The sequence below is a fragment of the Triticum aestivum genome, chromosome 4B (assembly GCF_018294505.1).
Source record: "Triticum aestivum cultivar Chinese Spring chromosome 4B, IWGSC CS RefSeq v2.1, whole genome shotgun sequence".
In the NCBI taxonomy this organism is placed as follows: Eukaryota; Viridiplantae; Streptophyta; class Magnoliopsida; order Poales; family Poaceae; genus Triticum; species Triticum aestivum.
Window position 1 is genome coordinate 298,855,286 of NC_057804.1, and position 15,708 is coordinate 298,870,993.

Below are 15,708 nucleotides of genomic sequence, written 5' to 3' on the forward strand. Positions count from 1 at the left end.
AAAACAACTCCAAGATAGATGAAATTTGACAGAGAGGTAGAAATCATGGTCTAAGATTTATAGGAAAATGTGGACATTTATCTAGGCCTGAAAAATGCCACTTTGGGAATATAGCCAAATTGAAAGAAGAAGGAGGTGATGGTGCATGGCTAGGTTTGAGAGAGATATCAAAGGGGTTTAAGAACAACACCATACATAGAGCAAGTAAAACAACAAGATGAAACTCACAATGCACATGGTGAGCATGATGAAATGCAAAATAACAAGGGCACAATGCAACATAACAAGTGAGATGAGCGTGATGCAAGAAGCAAAGATATGACAAAGCGCTCAACACGATCATGGCATCAACACAGAGGAATAAAATAGGCAAAATAATTATGATAATGCAACAAACAAAATAAACACACGACAACAACGAAAATAAAGGAAGGCATCTAGAGCGTCGGTCTCGGCGTGTCACACCCAAGAGGTGCTGCTTGGGCAGACGATCGAGAAAATGGTGCGTACTTGGTCTCTATCTTCCTTCTCACTCGCCAATGATTGGGTCGCGCAGGGGCGATGCCGCCAGCGTCGATGAGACTGCGTGGAGCTCGGTCCTGCATTTATCCCGCAGGGTAAATCCTAAGTTGAATGCTGGTGCGAATCCATTGATTGGCACCCCCGACAGGCGAACCCGGCACAGCCCTATGCGCTAGCATGACCTTCAAGCCAGTTGCTGAGGGATCATTGGAAGTAAAGGGAAAGGAGAGAGGAGCCAGTTCTTTCCATTTTCCACTATGTTTCATTAGTTGCAAGTATTGATGCTGACCCTTCCGGTCCGTGCCGGGGCTGGGCACATGGCTAATGGACTGTATAGTCCCTCCCTTATGTTCCTTCCCGGTTCCCCTCTTTTCAGGGTGAAAATTGATATATGTGCAGGTCTCCCTAGGAGATGCGGAGGAGAAGGACGACCACACATGGAGGAGGAGATGCTATGCATAATCAAATATGCACCCCTGCAGGAGGGGAGCATAGCCAAAAGCTAAGTTGGCATGCTTATTGACTTTTCTACAGGGCTTGCACTCGCGCATCCCTTGGGCAACCGAGGTTTCCTATGGCAAGTCCTCCGTACGATGGAACCTTACTGTATTTGTCTGTGCCCTTGCTTTATTTCGAGCCTTCTCAACAAAGTGGGTGGCAGCATCAAGGACTATTAAGGAAAAACCCACTGGCAGGGTGTCCTTGCCAGTAGAATGCTAAGGACTCGTTCCTCAAAGCAATCGCGGCAGCATGCTGTTGGCGGGCAACCAAAGTACGCGAGGAAACTAACCATACTAATACCAATGGTTAAACATAAGAGGGATAGTGTGCGTTCGCATACAAATATCAGTTCGACAAGCATTAAAGCAAGAACAGTACAGAGCCTAAAAGGGATACATATTGTGTCTTATTACAGGCAACACGGCAGCAAGAATATCTCAAGGCTAGACCTGGCGATCTCCCTGAGCTTATGGGACTGAGAGGAACCTATTGGCAAGAGGGTCGGCCTTCTCCATGGCGGAAGAAGTGCCGGCACCTGGTGGCAGCTTCTTGAAGCCATCAGCAAGGTTGAGGTCTGGTGGAAGAAGGCGAGGTTGCTCAAGACCAGGAAGAGAGCATTGCGAGCAAGCTTCCGGGATTCGTCACCAAAGCAGGCGGCCTTGTCGTCTTCGTACATCTTCAGCCCTTCGATCAAGCCTTCAAAGAAAAGTGTCAGCTTGACACTAGGAACTTCATTCTTACTAATAGAGAAGGCCCAACTCTTCATGTCCATTTTTTGTAATCTGAGCATTGAGGTGTTCAGCGATGTCGACCATGCTCTTGATCCAGAGGTCACGCTGCTGAATCTGGTTTTCAAGCTTATCTTCAGCATCTTTTTGGAGAGTCCTGCCATTGGCCAGGTCCGTCATCAGCAGTTTTTTGCGGCAACCGGCAGATTCGAGCTCCTTCTCCAGGGAGGCAAGCCTGGCTTTCATTTTGGAGATGGTGTCATTAGTGGTGTTGAGATCTTGGCTCTTAGAGGAAAGTTGCGATTGCGCTTCTTCCAGGATAGCCTTTGCTTTCTGGGCTTCCTCTTTGAGGGCCATGATTTCCTTGCTACTCCCGGCAAGGTCCTTCGACAGCTTGCTCAATTGGTTGTCAAGGTTGGCCTTGGCGAGAGAGGCGGCGACTAGCTCATCAGTAACCTTCTTCAGTTGGGCTGAGGATTTGAGGGTGAGCGCGCTAAGAGTGGCCTTGTGGCTGTCCTCCAAATCCCTAGTACGCTACTGAACAAGGGCCTCTAGTTCCTCGTCCTTGCCGCGAAGAGTGGCTTCGAGGTTCCCTTCACGAGAGGAGATGTCCCTCTCCTTGGTGTTTAGAAGCACTTCGCGCTCCGCCAAGCGGACCTCCCGGGCAGCAATGACTCCTTGGCCATAGTCAGCACCTCCTCTTGCCGCATAAGGGAATGGGCTGCTTCTTGTACCACTCGCGCAACTCATTGCCTTTATCCGCCAGCTTCAAGTCCATGAGATCAACAGAATAGCGCTGCTCTTTGATTGCTTGCCACTTGAGGCTATACCTGTGTTGCGCATCTTTGAACCCTGCCGCCATGGATTCCAAGAAGGCTAAATCCTTGGCGCTATCAGCAGAATTGCCAGCTTCCTCGACTCTCTGGGATAGCGGCGCCAGAATGCATCAGATCTCTTCATCAAAGTCTGCACCCGCTGATAAGCAGGGGGCCGTGAGCCTAGGTTGAGCGAGAATTAACGCCAGCCCACTTAGAGAAGGGTGCGAGGCTGCGGCCAGGGGATAGTTCATGGGGAGAGGGCTGTCGGCGTTTTGGGAACGGGGGTCCCCAGACTTGCTTGCCTGCGGCCTGCGGCGTGGCTCAAAGGGGGCCCAGCACGGCCCATCTTCATCAGCACAAGCTCAAGACCCTCGCGAGGGGCCAAGCCTCGCGGGGCAGATGACAAGGAGCTTCCTCAGGCACGGCCTCGTCAGGCTGGCTCACGAGGAGGCGGAGAGTTCAAGGCGGGGTACCTCACAAGGTACCCATGACGCAAGCCATGACGACCAAGGGCGCCGGACGGCCGCCAGCCCGCGTAGTGTCCTTCTTTCCTCTTTGGTGCAAGGGGAGCAAGCGCAGGTGAGAGCATCAAGCAAAGGCATCCATTTCGGTGCAACAAGACCAAGACCAGTCCAACGGCAGGATGGAGGTCACCGTGGAGCCCAAGTCAGCGTCACCACCAGAGCCTTTGACAGGCGAGGACCAACTTTAGTCAGGATAAGTGTACTAGATGTTCCCCTTCAAATTGGCCAATTGTTGGCGCCCTTCCCACTCAATATTTGGGAAGAGGCCCAGGGCCTCCGCCTATAAATAGGACTAGCCACCCACAGGGAAGAGATATAGATCCATCCGGCCGGCACAAAGAGAGAGAGACTACAAGAACAGACCCTCGCGAGGCTGTTCTTCCTTGTATTGTTGATCATCAGCCCAAGAGGCAACCCACCACACCACACACTAGAGTAGGGTATTACACCACAATGGTGGCCTGAACCAGTATAAATCCTGTGTCTCTTGTGTTGTTCTTCTCGTAGTTTAGATCCTAGAAATTCGGTGAGGAACAGGTAGGTAGAAGGCGAAACCTCCGCGCGCACCCCAGTGTTCGAACCTCAAGGGTCTGCCGAAACCCTAAATCCGACATTTGGCGCGCCAGGTAGGGGTGCGCCGGAATTCGTCTTCCGTCGCCCTGTTCTTCTCCGACCGTCGCGACCATGTCTGACGCACGCCGGGTTCGCGCCGAGCGCCGAGCCGCCCTCGCTTCCCGCATCGCCCAGACGGCTCCCGTTGGCGGGCGCCCTCGTCGTTCCCCGTCGCCTGCCGTCAACGCCGCCACCGGCCCGGCGGGGAACGAGCAGCAAGCATCGTCCCAGCACCCGTCCATGAGGCGAGACGGCCGCACCGCTACGCCCTCGCTCACCCCCCCTGGTTCTTCATCCCGCGCGCCCCGCGCGGCCATGGAGGCTCGAGCTGCGCTCATCGCGGCAAACGAGCTCCTATGCTACCGCCCAGTCGACGACGTCTATGAAGAGTGGCTCGACCGAGTCGCCGAACTCGTCCGCGCCACTGGGGGCTCCCCCGCGCCATCTTTCTCGCTGCACCGCGCCCCGCCATGCACGGGAAATGAAGCTCCTAGGGCGCGTCAGTCGCCTCCTCCTCAAGAAGGTGCCCTAGCTCCAAGGCACGCGGCCCCTGGGCGGAACCTGCCCCGTCAGGAACCAGCGCAGTAGGAGCAGAGCTGCCAAGAGATCCCACGCCCTCGAAAAGCTGCCCGAGCGCTCCCTGCTCCGGCTTGTCCCGACCACGCTCCTGCTCCAGCACGTCAAGACCCCACGCTGCACCCAGCTGCGGCACACGGGGACCCGCAAGGCCGAGCCCTTCGTCCTCCAAGGCCTCTTGTGGCCACAGCGGGCTGCCGCGCCTTCACCACAGAGCTACGCACCGTCGTGTGGCCCGGCAAGTTCAAGCCAGACCTGCATCCTCGCTACGACGGCACGGCAGACCCTGCAGAGTTCCTCCAGCTCTATGAGCTAGGCATCGAGGCTGCCAACGGAGACGAGAAGGTCATGGTGAACTGGTTTCCCATGGCTCTCAAGGACGGGGCCCGCACCTGGCTTCTGAACCTGGCCCCAGGCACGATCTCCTCCTGGGACGAGATGCGCACCCGCTTCATCGCCAACTTCCAGGGTACTCGCGACCGGCCACCCGCCGTGAGCGACATGCGCCGCATCAATTAACAACTGGGGGAAACCCTGCAGAAGTACATCCAGCGCTTCAACAACGTGCGCCTCAAGATTCCAAAGGTGACCGAGGAGGCCATCATCTTAGCCTTCTCTGACGGCGTGCGTGATGTCAAGATGAAGGAGGAGCTCGCAATGCATGAAGATCTGTGCACTTCCTTGGAGCTGTTCAACCTGGCGACCAAGTGCGCCAGGGCTGAGGAAGGGTGTCTCTCCCTCCTCGAATTGCCTGCCGCAGACCCTGAAGAGAAGAAGCCCAAGGCCAAGGACGTGAAGCGCAAGGGGGCTGCCGTGCTCGCGGCAGAACCAGACACCAAGCGGGGTAGAGATCAGCCCGAATCCTCCAAGGGCAGTCGGTACTGCGTGTATCACGACCTCCACACCCACAACACCAATGAATGCCAAGAGCTCAGGGCCGTGCGCGAAGGACGGACTGGCCGGTGTCTCGACCGCAATGACCGGGGCTACGGCCGAGGAGGAGGAAGGAACGCAGGACGCTGGGAAGACCGCGGCCCACGTCAAGGGCGGCGCGACCAACCTCGCGAGGATCACTGGCAGGACCCGCCTCGCGAGGGAGGCTGGAGGGATCAACCTCGCGAGGATCACCCGCAAGGTAACGCAGGCCTCCCTCCGCCACTGCCGTAGCCAAGGAGAAATGAGGACCGTCATCAGGACGAAGGGGCTGGGGGCTTCCAGGAACCACGTGTGATCGCCTGCATCCTAGGCGGAGCTCAAGCCCCAGCCTCTCAACGCATCTTCAAGCAGTTCGCCCGCAAAGTGAATGTAGTCCTCCCCAAGCTCGAGGCCATGCGCCCTCTCAGGTGGTCGGCGTGCGCCATCACGTTCAGCTCAGCGGATCAGCTCAAGTGCGCGGCCACAATCGGAGTCCTCCCGATGCTTTGTTCCCCAATCATCAGCAACGTGCTAGTCACCAAGACCCTCATCGATGGCGGGGCAGGGCTCAACGTCCTGTCCGTGGAAACATTCAACAATCTCCAAGTACCCTACAGTCAGCTTCAGCCCACCAAGCCTTTCTCCGGAGTCACTGACGGTTCCACCGTCCCGATTGGGCAGGTCCACCTCCCTGTCACCTTCAGGGCACGCGACAACTACCGCACCGAGCTCATCGACTTCGACGTGCCATCCTCGGGTACCCAGCGCTGCCCAAGTTCATGGCCATAACCCACCATGGCTACAACGTCCTCAAGATGCTAGGAAGTGGCGGGGTCATCACGGTGCCCTGCGAAGAGAGAGACACAGTCTGCTCCCTGGAGAGAGCCTTTCAGGCCGCATCACTAGAAGACCCGAATCGCGGAAGCAGGAGGCTTCCCGAGGCCACCCCGAAGAAGAAGAAGACATCGACCGGCCCGGCCCCTCAAGAGGCAGGTCCCTCTGGGCCCGCGCCTGCTGAGGGGGAACCTCCTGCCATCGCATAGGGAAGCGCGCCCGGCGCCCTCGTCAGGCAGGGCGGCGGCTCTCCCCTGGAGGGCCATCGACCTCGCCAAGGTCATGAGGGAGGCGCTTGGGCACCACGTGGAGGCACGCTTCGAAGCACGTTTCCATTAAGAAGGAGCAAGGCAAGGAGGGTCAAACCCTCAGGAGTTCATCAGCAAGGCCATTCAGGAGCTACATGAGTCAAGGGTCATGAGAGGCAGTCGCCGCTTACCCACTGTGGCCCCCCATCCAGGCGAGGATGGTGGGCTGCGCATCTGCATCGACATACCAGGGCTCAACCAAGCCGCGTCTCAGGAGCGCCTCTGGCCTTCGCGAGTGGGACGCTGCGAGGGCCCGCCCCACAGTTACGTTCGCATGCCTTACGGCTTGCCGAACGCGGCTGCTACGTACCGGCGCATCATGAGGGCCATCCTGGAGGCTCAAGAGGTCAGGCGTTCCACAGCCCTGGTGGAGATGGAGATGGTCCGCGAGGAGCCACCAGCGCCTCCGGAGCCTCCCGAGGCCCCAGGGCCTGGGGGCTCATGAGGATCTGCTCCAGCAGCCCACCGAGTCTGCTGCATCAACACCCCTTCGTCTTCAGCGTCATCAGGTGACATCTTTCTAGTTTCATTTCCAGCTGGGAGCACCCTCAGGGCTGCATTATTCCCAGGCCGCGTGGGTCCGGCCCTGTGGCATGTATCTCTCTTATTTCATGTTCTTAGCTCACCCTGCTGGGGGCGCCCCTCGGGCTGCATTATCCCCAAGCCGCTCGGGTCAGACCCAGTGGCATGGGCCCCTCTTGCATTTATCTTAGGGCCGTGTTTTCGACCCATCATGCTTGTTATTTGGTGCCAGTTCATGGTACCTTTCTTCTTCCTGGATGTCGCAAGCTTGCGCGTTAAAGGGGGGGGTGCCTGAGCATCGCGACTCAGGGCTCCTACCGGCTCTCCGGCCCTCACCCTCTGGTCTGCCCACGGCATCGCGCCCCAGCACACCAGCGACGGCTGAGACCAGTCCAAGAGCTGGGACCCAAGGACGTAGAGTTTTGACATCTAACCCTGCTTGCGCGTTAAAGGGGGGGGTGCCTGAGCATCGCGACTCAGGGCTCCTACCGGCTCTCCGGCCCTCACCCTCTGGTCTGCCCATGGCATCGCGCCCCGGCACACCAGCAACGGCTCAGACCAGCCCGAGAGCCGGGACTCGAGGACGTAGAGTTTTGACATCTAACCCAGATTGCGCGTTAAAGGGGGGTGCCTGAGCATCGCGACTCAGGGATCCTACCGGCTCTCTGGCCCTCACCCTCTGGTCTGCCCACGACATCGCGCCCCGGCATACCAGCGACGGCTGAGACCAGCCCGAGAGCCGGGACCCGAGGACGTAGAGCATCGGCATCTAGCCAAATTTGCAGGAACACACGCAACCCGCCTTGAGGTAGGGCCCCGTGAGTCCCGCGCTGGCTCACGGGTGCCCAGATACACCTCGTCAAGCCCTACCGTGCCAGCCACGTGTCAGGGCGGGGTTGTACACGCCCCGGGGGCTCCTCCCAGAGGGGAGCCCCCTCCCACGCACCAGTGGAAGCACCATGCTCCGCGCTGGCTGATGACACTGCCGAGGAGCGGCTAGGCCCGTATGCATACAGAAGCGCTATGCTCCGCGCTGGTGATAAACAACTGAGGGTGGCCCCCCGGGCCGCATCAACCTCAGGGAGCCCAGAGCTCAGTGTCTAGCCTCATCGCAACGCCTCCCCTCGGGAGTGCCACGTGAGGGGGCTGGGCACGGGGGCTACGCCTGGGTCACGCCCAGGCGCACGCCACCCAGCCAGGCCCCCCCGGGCCTGGTTCGTCACGCGTCCCTCCCCGAGCGGAGCCAAGGTATGAAGGCCGTTTGAGCATCAAGGGGTGCTCCTGAGCATCGTGACTCAGGAGCCTAACTGGTCACGTAGCCCCTCACTCCTTGGTCCCGTCCTGGTTTCCGATCGGGGTTAACGACGGTTGAGGTATGCGCGGGGCCGGGCTCTGCAGACGTAGAACGGTAGATCCACCCCCACATCTCACCTCCCTACTTGCTGTTTGGGCGCCAAGGGGGACTCCTGAGCATCACGACTCAGGAGCCTAACTGGTCACGTAGCCCCTCACTCCTTGGTCCCGTCCTGGTTTCCGGTCGGGGCTAACGACGGCTGAGGTATGCGCGGGGCCGTGCTCTGCCGGCGTAGGACACAAGCAAGTAGGAAGGAAATAGCGCAAATTTCAAAGAATTCAAAAGCAAATATTATAGTCCATACTGTTATCACAGCACCAAATGCAAGTTTTAACGCCTCCCCGAGGCCTCATACATGTGCAAAAACTAAAAGCAGGGCGGGAGCCACAACGGAGTCACTTGCCGACCGTGGAATTGCACGAAGCGGGTTCGCCTTGTGGAGCTACCGGGCTAGCGGCACTCCGCTTCGGCCTGGTGCTGAAGGCCCGGAACTTCCCCAGCAGAGCCTCTGCACGACCCTTCACAGCCTCAGCAGCGGCAGCGGCATGCTCGCCACTCACCGGCTCCAGCAGGCTATCGAGGTCGATGTTGGGGTCCCGAAGATAGATGTGGGTGAACACCCGCGTCAGTGCCGTAGAAGACAAGACACGTGCCTCGGCCTCAGCCGTAGGGCCGAGGCCGAGGGCGACATCGTCAAGGGCATGAACCAGGAAAGGAAGCAGCTTGGCGGGGCCGTCCTCCTCGCCCTCCAGCGGGCTCTCCAGAACGCTCTTATAAAGCGTCTTCAGTGAAGGTCAAGCCTTCTCCTCCATCTTCGCAAATGCCACACGATCCTCGGCAAGAACCCGTGCCTTGCCGTCCAACTCAACCTTCCTCGCCTCCAGATCTTGCTCCAGCGCGCCTAGGTGGTCATGGCGCTTCTTGAGCTTGGCGTCCCAGTCCTTGACGGCCGCCTCGCGAGCCTTCATGTCGTCCTCCTGCTCTAGGCGAAGGCGAGTCCCCTTGGCGAGCCGGTCCTGCAGGCCCTTCAACTCGCCCTCTAGCACCTCGCAACGACCTAGGGCATTAGCCACCTCCCCAAAGGCGGCGTCGCGGGCAACCTTCGCCCCAAGGACGGCCTGCTTCTCCTCGTCGCAGGCCGTCGAGGCCTGGACCAGCACCGCCCGAATTGAAGCATCGGAGCGAATCCATCCAAAGGCTAGCTCCAAGCGCCCGGCCACCAAACGAGGGTCGGCGCTCAGAAGATCCTGCCGCAGACGGTCCAGTTCGGTAGCAGCACGATCCAGGACAGTAGGAGGAGACGGGGAAGCAGCAGTCGGCGGAGTAGGAGAAGAAGGCGGCAGCGTGACCATGGTGTCCTAAGGCGAAGACTGCTGCGCCCCAGCGGCTGTGGTGACGGCGTCAAGCGGGGGCGCCTCAGGGGTCGCCAGGGCCATAGGAGCCGAGCTCACCCCAGCCGGCTCGGCAGGGCCTCGCAGGGATGCCTGGGCAGGAGTGGCCCGCGCGTCACGTTCATCTTCTTTCGCGAGCAGAGGCGCTGCCGCGGATGGAGTCTCAGGAGCCCCCTTCGGCTTCTTTGCCGTGGGCACCAGCCTAGCCGGGAGATGCAAGCGTCAAGCCTCAGCGACGAAACAAGAAACAGGACAGGGATCAAGCACTTACAAGTTGTCACCCGCAGACTCGAGCAGCCTCCGGCCGTACTTGAAGCCCGAGAGCTGGTTGCAAGGATCAGACTCAAGGAGCGCGGGTGCAGTTGGGGCGCCTGCGGATCGCCTTGGGGCTGGGGTGGACCCGCGGGGGATTAGCCCAGTCTGGTCCTTCTTCGGAACCGGGGGCAGGTTCCCTCCGCCCTGCTCGCCATCACCCTCGTCGTCGTCACTCAAAGAGAGGCGGAGAGTGCGGGACTTGCGCCGAGGAGGTGGAGCCCTTGACTTTGCCTCGGAGTTAGCCCCCTTTTCCCGCTCACCTTCCTCCCTCTCTTCACTGGAGTCGCCCGAGGATACGTCCACCAGGTCCTCGGGAGCCTCCGCGAGCACAGGCCCGTCCCGGTTGAGGACGGGCATGGACCCCACGACCTGCTCCCAGTCCTCACGAAGGAACAGGGGTGTCGGAGCGCCCTCCAACCTTGCCACGTCTCCCCCGACCAAAGACTGGAGGACCGCGGCCAGATCCTCGTCGGCCAGGACCGCGGGGCTCGGGTGGGGCCTCCACATCGGAAGCGAGTACTGACGAAGCGGAGCCAGCTGATGCTCCAGGAACTCCCTCAGCAGCGAGGCACCAGTCAGCTTTGCCGCCGCCATGTTGGCCGGCCTCAGATCCGCATCCATCTTCTCCAACACCAGCCTTGCGCGGGGATCCGCAAGCTCCACTCGAGACCAGCGTCGGAGCTCGAGGGGAGCCCCGTGGGCAAGGCCAGCCGGGGGTGTATGCGCCCAGCATCAACCAAGACCCACTTGCTCCTGAAGCCCTCAATCCTTTTCCCGGGATTCGAAATGGCAATGGAGCTGCCATACGCGACGAAGCTCGCACAGGCAGAGACGGAACCGCGATAGGGCCGGAGGTAGAAATAGTGGCGCAGCAGGGCCACTGAGGGCTTCACCCCCACGTGAGCCTCGCAATAGTAGGCGGAGATTGCCAGAAGGAGGACAGAGTTGGGGTGGAGATGCAGAGCTTGAAGGTTGTAACGGCAGAGGACGGAAAAGAAGAACTCAGAGAAGGGAGGCACCAGACCAGCGACAATGGCACTCACGAAGAGCGGATAGAAGGTGCTTCCTTGGCCCTCAGGGAGGGCAGAGCCGGCCTTGAACACCTTCGCCCTGTCGACGCCCTGCGCCGCTGCCAACTGGCGCACCCGGGCAAGGCTCGCCTCCGACACGTTCGGCGATTCCAGGGCGGACAAGTACCAAGCTCCGGCCGGGGCCTGGTGAGGCACCATGTCTGGCTAGGGCGCGCAGGTGGAGTAGATCTGGAGATTTCGAAGGAAGGAAGGAGAGGTGCAAGAAAGGGGATCTGAGCAGCAACTGGAGAGAGCAAAGGAGGCAGAGGGCAGATGCCGCTCCTTATCAACTAGTGCGGTTGCGGAGACGCCCACGTCCAGTCAACCGCCACGCGGCCCAAGGCCGCAGGCTGTTAGGGCCCGCGACGCTTCACACTTGCCCTTTCGCCTCTCTACTCGGCCAAGTCCGGGCGCGCCTTGGGCCCGGGGGCTACTGTCGGCGTTCTGGGAACGGGGGTCCGCAGACTTGCCTGCCTGCGGCGTGGCTCAAAGGGGGCCCAGCACGGCCCATCTTCATCAGCACAAGCTCAAGACCCTCGCGAGGGGCCATGCCTCGCGGGGCAGATGACAAGGAGCTTCCTCAGGCACGACCTCGTCAGGCTAGCTCACGAGGAGGCGGAGAGTTCAAGGCGGGGTACCTCGCGAGGTGCCCATGACGCAAGCCATGATGACCAAGGGCGCCGAACGGGCGCCAGCCCGCGCAGTGTCCTTCTTTCCTCTTTGGTGCAAGGGGAGCAAGCGCAGGCGAGAGCATCAAGCAAAGGCATCCATTTCGGTGCAACAAGACCAAGACCAGTCCAACGGCAGGATGGAGGTCACTGTGGAGCCCAAGTCGGCGTCACCACCAGAGCCTTTGACAGGCGAGGACCAACTTTAGTCAGGATAAGTGTACTAGATGTTCCCCTTCAAATTGGCCAATTGTTGGCGCCCTTCCCGCTCAATATTTGGGAAGAGGCCCAGGGCCTCCGCCTATAAATAGGACTAGCCACCCACAGGGAAGAGATATAGATCCATCCGGCCGGCACAAAGAGAGAGAGAGAGACCACAAGAACAGACCCTCGCGAGGCTGTTCTTCCTTGTATTGTTGATCATCAGCCCAAGATGCAATCCACCACACCACACACTGGAGTAGGGTATTACACCACAATGGTGGCCTGAACCAGTATAAATCCTGTGTCTCTTGTGTTTTTCTTCTCGTAGTTTAGATCCTAGCGATTCGGTGAGGAACAGGTAGGTAGAAGGCGAAACCTCCGTGCGCACCCCAGTGTTCGAACCTCAAGGGTCTGCCAGAACCCTAAATCTGACAAGGGCCCATAGATCGGAGAGGGGCTTTCTTCTCGATGACTATACCTGGGCCGGATGTACTGTCGGGGATTTTCTTTGTCTCCCCGTGGGGTTTCCTAGATATCCCTCACAGTCCGTTCCTAGCCTTCCACGGCAGCGATCCTGGCTGCTTCCTCGGCAGCGTCCTTCCCAATACTGGCTACCTCCTCCAGGAGCTCAGGTTTGTCAGTTGACGGGGCTGCAAATGAAATCAGCAGATGTGATAATGAGAAGCCAGATACTACTAAATCAAAGGCCAAGAAGTAAAATAATTCAAGCCAGTAGGAACAAAGACAAGTGGATTACCCGATGGTGGCTGCTGTAAAGGGATGTCTCCTTTCCCGGCAACGTCAGCTGCCGGTGCACAATCCGCAACCACCACTTTGGTGGTTGTGATCTCGACGCGGGCGTACCCCTTGGTGGAGGTTCTTGTCGGTGATTCCCTTACTTGAGTTTGGGCCAAAGTGGACCCCTCTTGATGCGACCCACTTGGCTGGCTCTCGCTTACTCCTTTGGTGGGGGGTGGAGGGCGTTCCTCGCGTCTCCACGAGCGAGAGAACATTGCCCCATGCCTTCGCAACGGGGGCTGGATTGGGGGCTAGGCACAGGATCCCGTGTTGTATCCCCCGCCAGCCCCATGCTTATGAATGGCCCGGCACCACCACATGCTTGGCCTGTTTGGCCCGCTGAGCAAGGGTTTCCTCATCCCTGCCGAGTCAACAAAGACAAGATTGATGTCTACTACACAACTTTATTCTTGTAGACTCGTGTTGGGCCTCCAAGGGCAGAGTTTTGTAGGACAGTAGCAATTTTCCCTCAAGTGGATGACCTAAGGTTTATCAATCTGCGGGAGGCGTAGGATGAAGATAGTATCTCTCAAGCAACACTGCACTCAAATACAAGAAATCTCTTGTGTCCCCAACACACCCAATACAATGGCAAATTGTATATGTGCATTAGTTCGGCAAAGAGATGGTGATAAAAGTGTAGTATGGATACTAGATATGAGTTTTTGTAGTGCGAACAATAAAAAACAGCAAGGGGTTATTTTACTACGAACTCTAGGGCTATTTGTGACACTTATAGGAATAGCCCAATGGATTGATCGGAAAGAATAACTTTGAGGTGGTTTTGTATCCTACAATAATCTCTTTGTTTGTTCTCTGCTATTAGTGACTTTGGAGTGACTCTTTGTTGCACGTTGAGGGATTGTTATATGATCTAATTATGTTATAATTGTTCAGAGAACTTGCACTGGTGAAAGTATGAACCCTAGGCCTTGTTTCGAAGCATTGCAATACCGCTTTCGCTCACTTTTGTTACTTGCTACCTTGTGCTACCTCTTGAGCATGCGTTGGTTTTTTCCTTGAAGAGGAAAGGCTGATGCAGCAAAGTAGCGTAAGTATTTCCCTCAGTTTTTGAGAACCAAGGTATCACTCCAGTAGGAGGCTCCTCAAAAGTCTCACGCACCTACACAAACAAACAAGAACCTCGCAACCAACGCGATAAAGGGGTTGTCAATCCCTTCACGGTAACTTGCGAAAGTGAGATCTGATAGAGATAATAAGATAAGATAAATAGTTTTGGTATTTTTATGATATAGATTGGAAAACAAAAGATGCAAATAAAAGTAGATGGAAAATTTATATGATAAAAGATAGACCCGGGGCCATAGGTTTCACTAGTGTCTTCTCTCAAGATAGCATAAGTATTACGGTGGGTGAACAAATTACTGTCGAGCAATTGATAGAAAAGCACATAGTTATGAGAGTATCTAGGCATGATCATGTATATAGGCATCACGTCCGTGATAAGTAGACCGACTCCTGCCTGCATCTACTACTATTACTCCACACATCAACCGACTCCTTCCTGCATCTAGAGTATAAAGTTCATGAAGAATAGAGTAACACATTAAGAAAGATGACATGATGTAGAGGGATAAACTCAAGCAATATGATATAAACCCCATCTTTTTATCCTAGATGGCAACAATACAATACGTGCCTTGCTGCCGCTGCTGTCACTGGAAAAGGAACACAAAATCAAGGAACATAACAGTGGTATGACGGAAACTAAGGCGGCAAGAGTGGAACAAAACACCAGGCAAAAGGCCGAACCTTCCACCTTTTACCAAGTATATATGTGCATTAATTAAATAAGAGATATTGTGATATCCCATGATATCCATGTCCCAACATGGAACAACCTGCAACTGCACCTGCAACTAGGAACGCTATAAGAGGGGCTGAGCAAAGCGGTAACATAGCCAAACAATGGTTTGCTGGGATGGTGGAAAAGGTTAGAGGCTTTTCATGGCAATTTGGGAGGCTCAATAAACAAGTGGTAGGTAGCGCGACATAGCGATAGCATCGAGACAACTAGCATAGCAGAGATAGTAGTGAGATCCAAGGTGACAGTCATCTTGCCTGAAATCCCTCTAGGAAGAAGATCGAGTCCATGAAGAATACGAACAGGCATAGACGAACCAAGCATAGTTGAACGAATCCTCGCGGTCGCGACAATACATGAACTATCGAGAAGAAGCACAACCGAGAAGAAGCAAACAACATGGTAAACACACACGCATAAACATGACATGATGCTCAACCAAGTATGATGCATGTCCAATTTAAATAGGCATGGCATGGCAAAGTGCACCAAACAATACTACAATTTAAGTGGAGCTCAATATGCAACGAGTTGCATATTGACGAGACACCACATTCGATTATTCAGTTTGGTCTCGTTTATGTATAAGGCAAGATTAAATGCTGGTTAACATGGCATGAGGTGCAACACATTAAAACTATACTATCTAAGCAATTTTAAATTAGGCCGGAACAACATATAACATTTCCCCCTCTTCTTATTTCATTCTTACAAAACCCGTCTAGGGATGGTTTCCCCCTCTGATACGAAATTTGATCTACCCTCCCTCATTCCATGCGCGACCAATCTTGACCAGCTCACCACCCCTTTCACTCATGAAGAAATTGATGGTGTTGTTAAGGGCATGCCTCCTGACCGTGCGCCTGGCCCTGATGGTTTCAGTGGGGCGTTTTTGATGGCCTATTGGCCCATTATACGACACGATTTCTATGCCCTATCTGAGCAGTTCTATAATGGTACGCTTGACGTGACAAGTATCAATGACGGTCTCATCACACTCATACCGAATATCAACTCACCTGAGACGATCAATGACTACAGACCTATTATGTTGCTAAATTGCTGCCTTAAGTTACTCACCAAGCTGATGGTTGACAGACTACAACGCGTCATTCTTACCCTTATTCACCGTAATCAATATGGGTTTATCAAGGGCCGCACTATTCAAGATTGTCTTGCATGGGCATATTAATATCTGCACCAATGTCAAAGCTCAGGTCGGC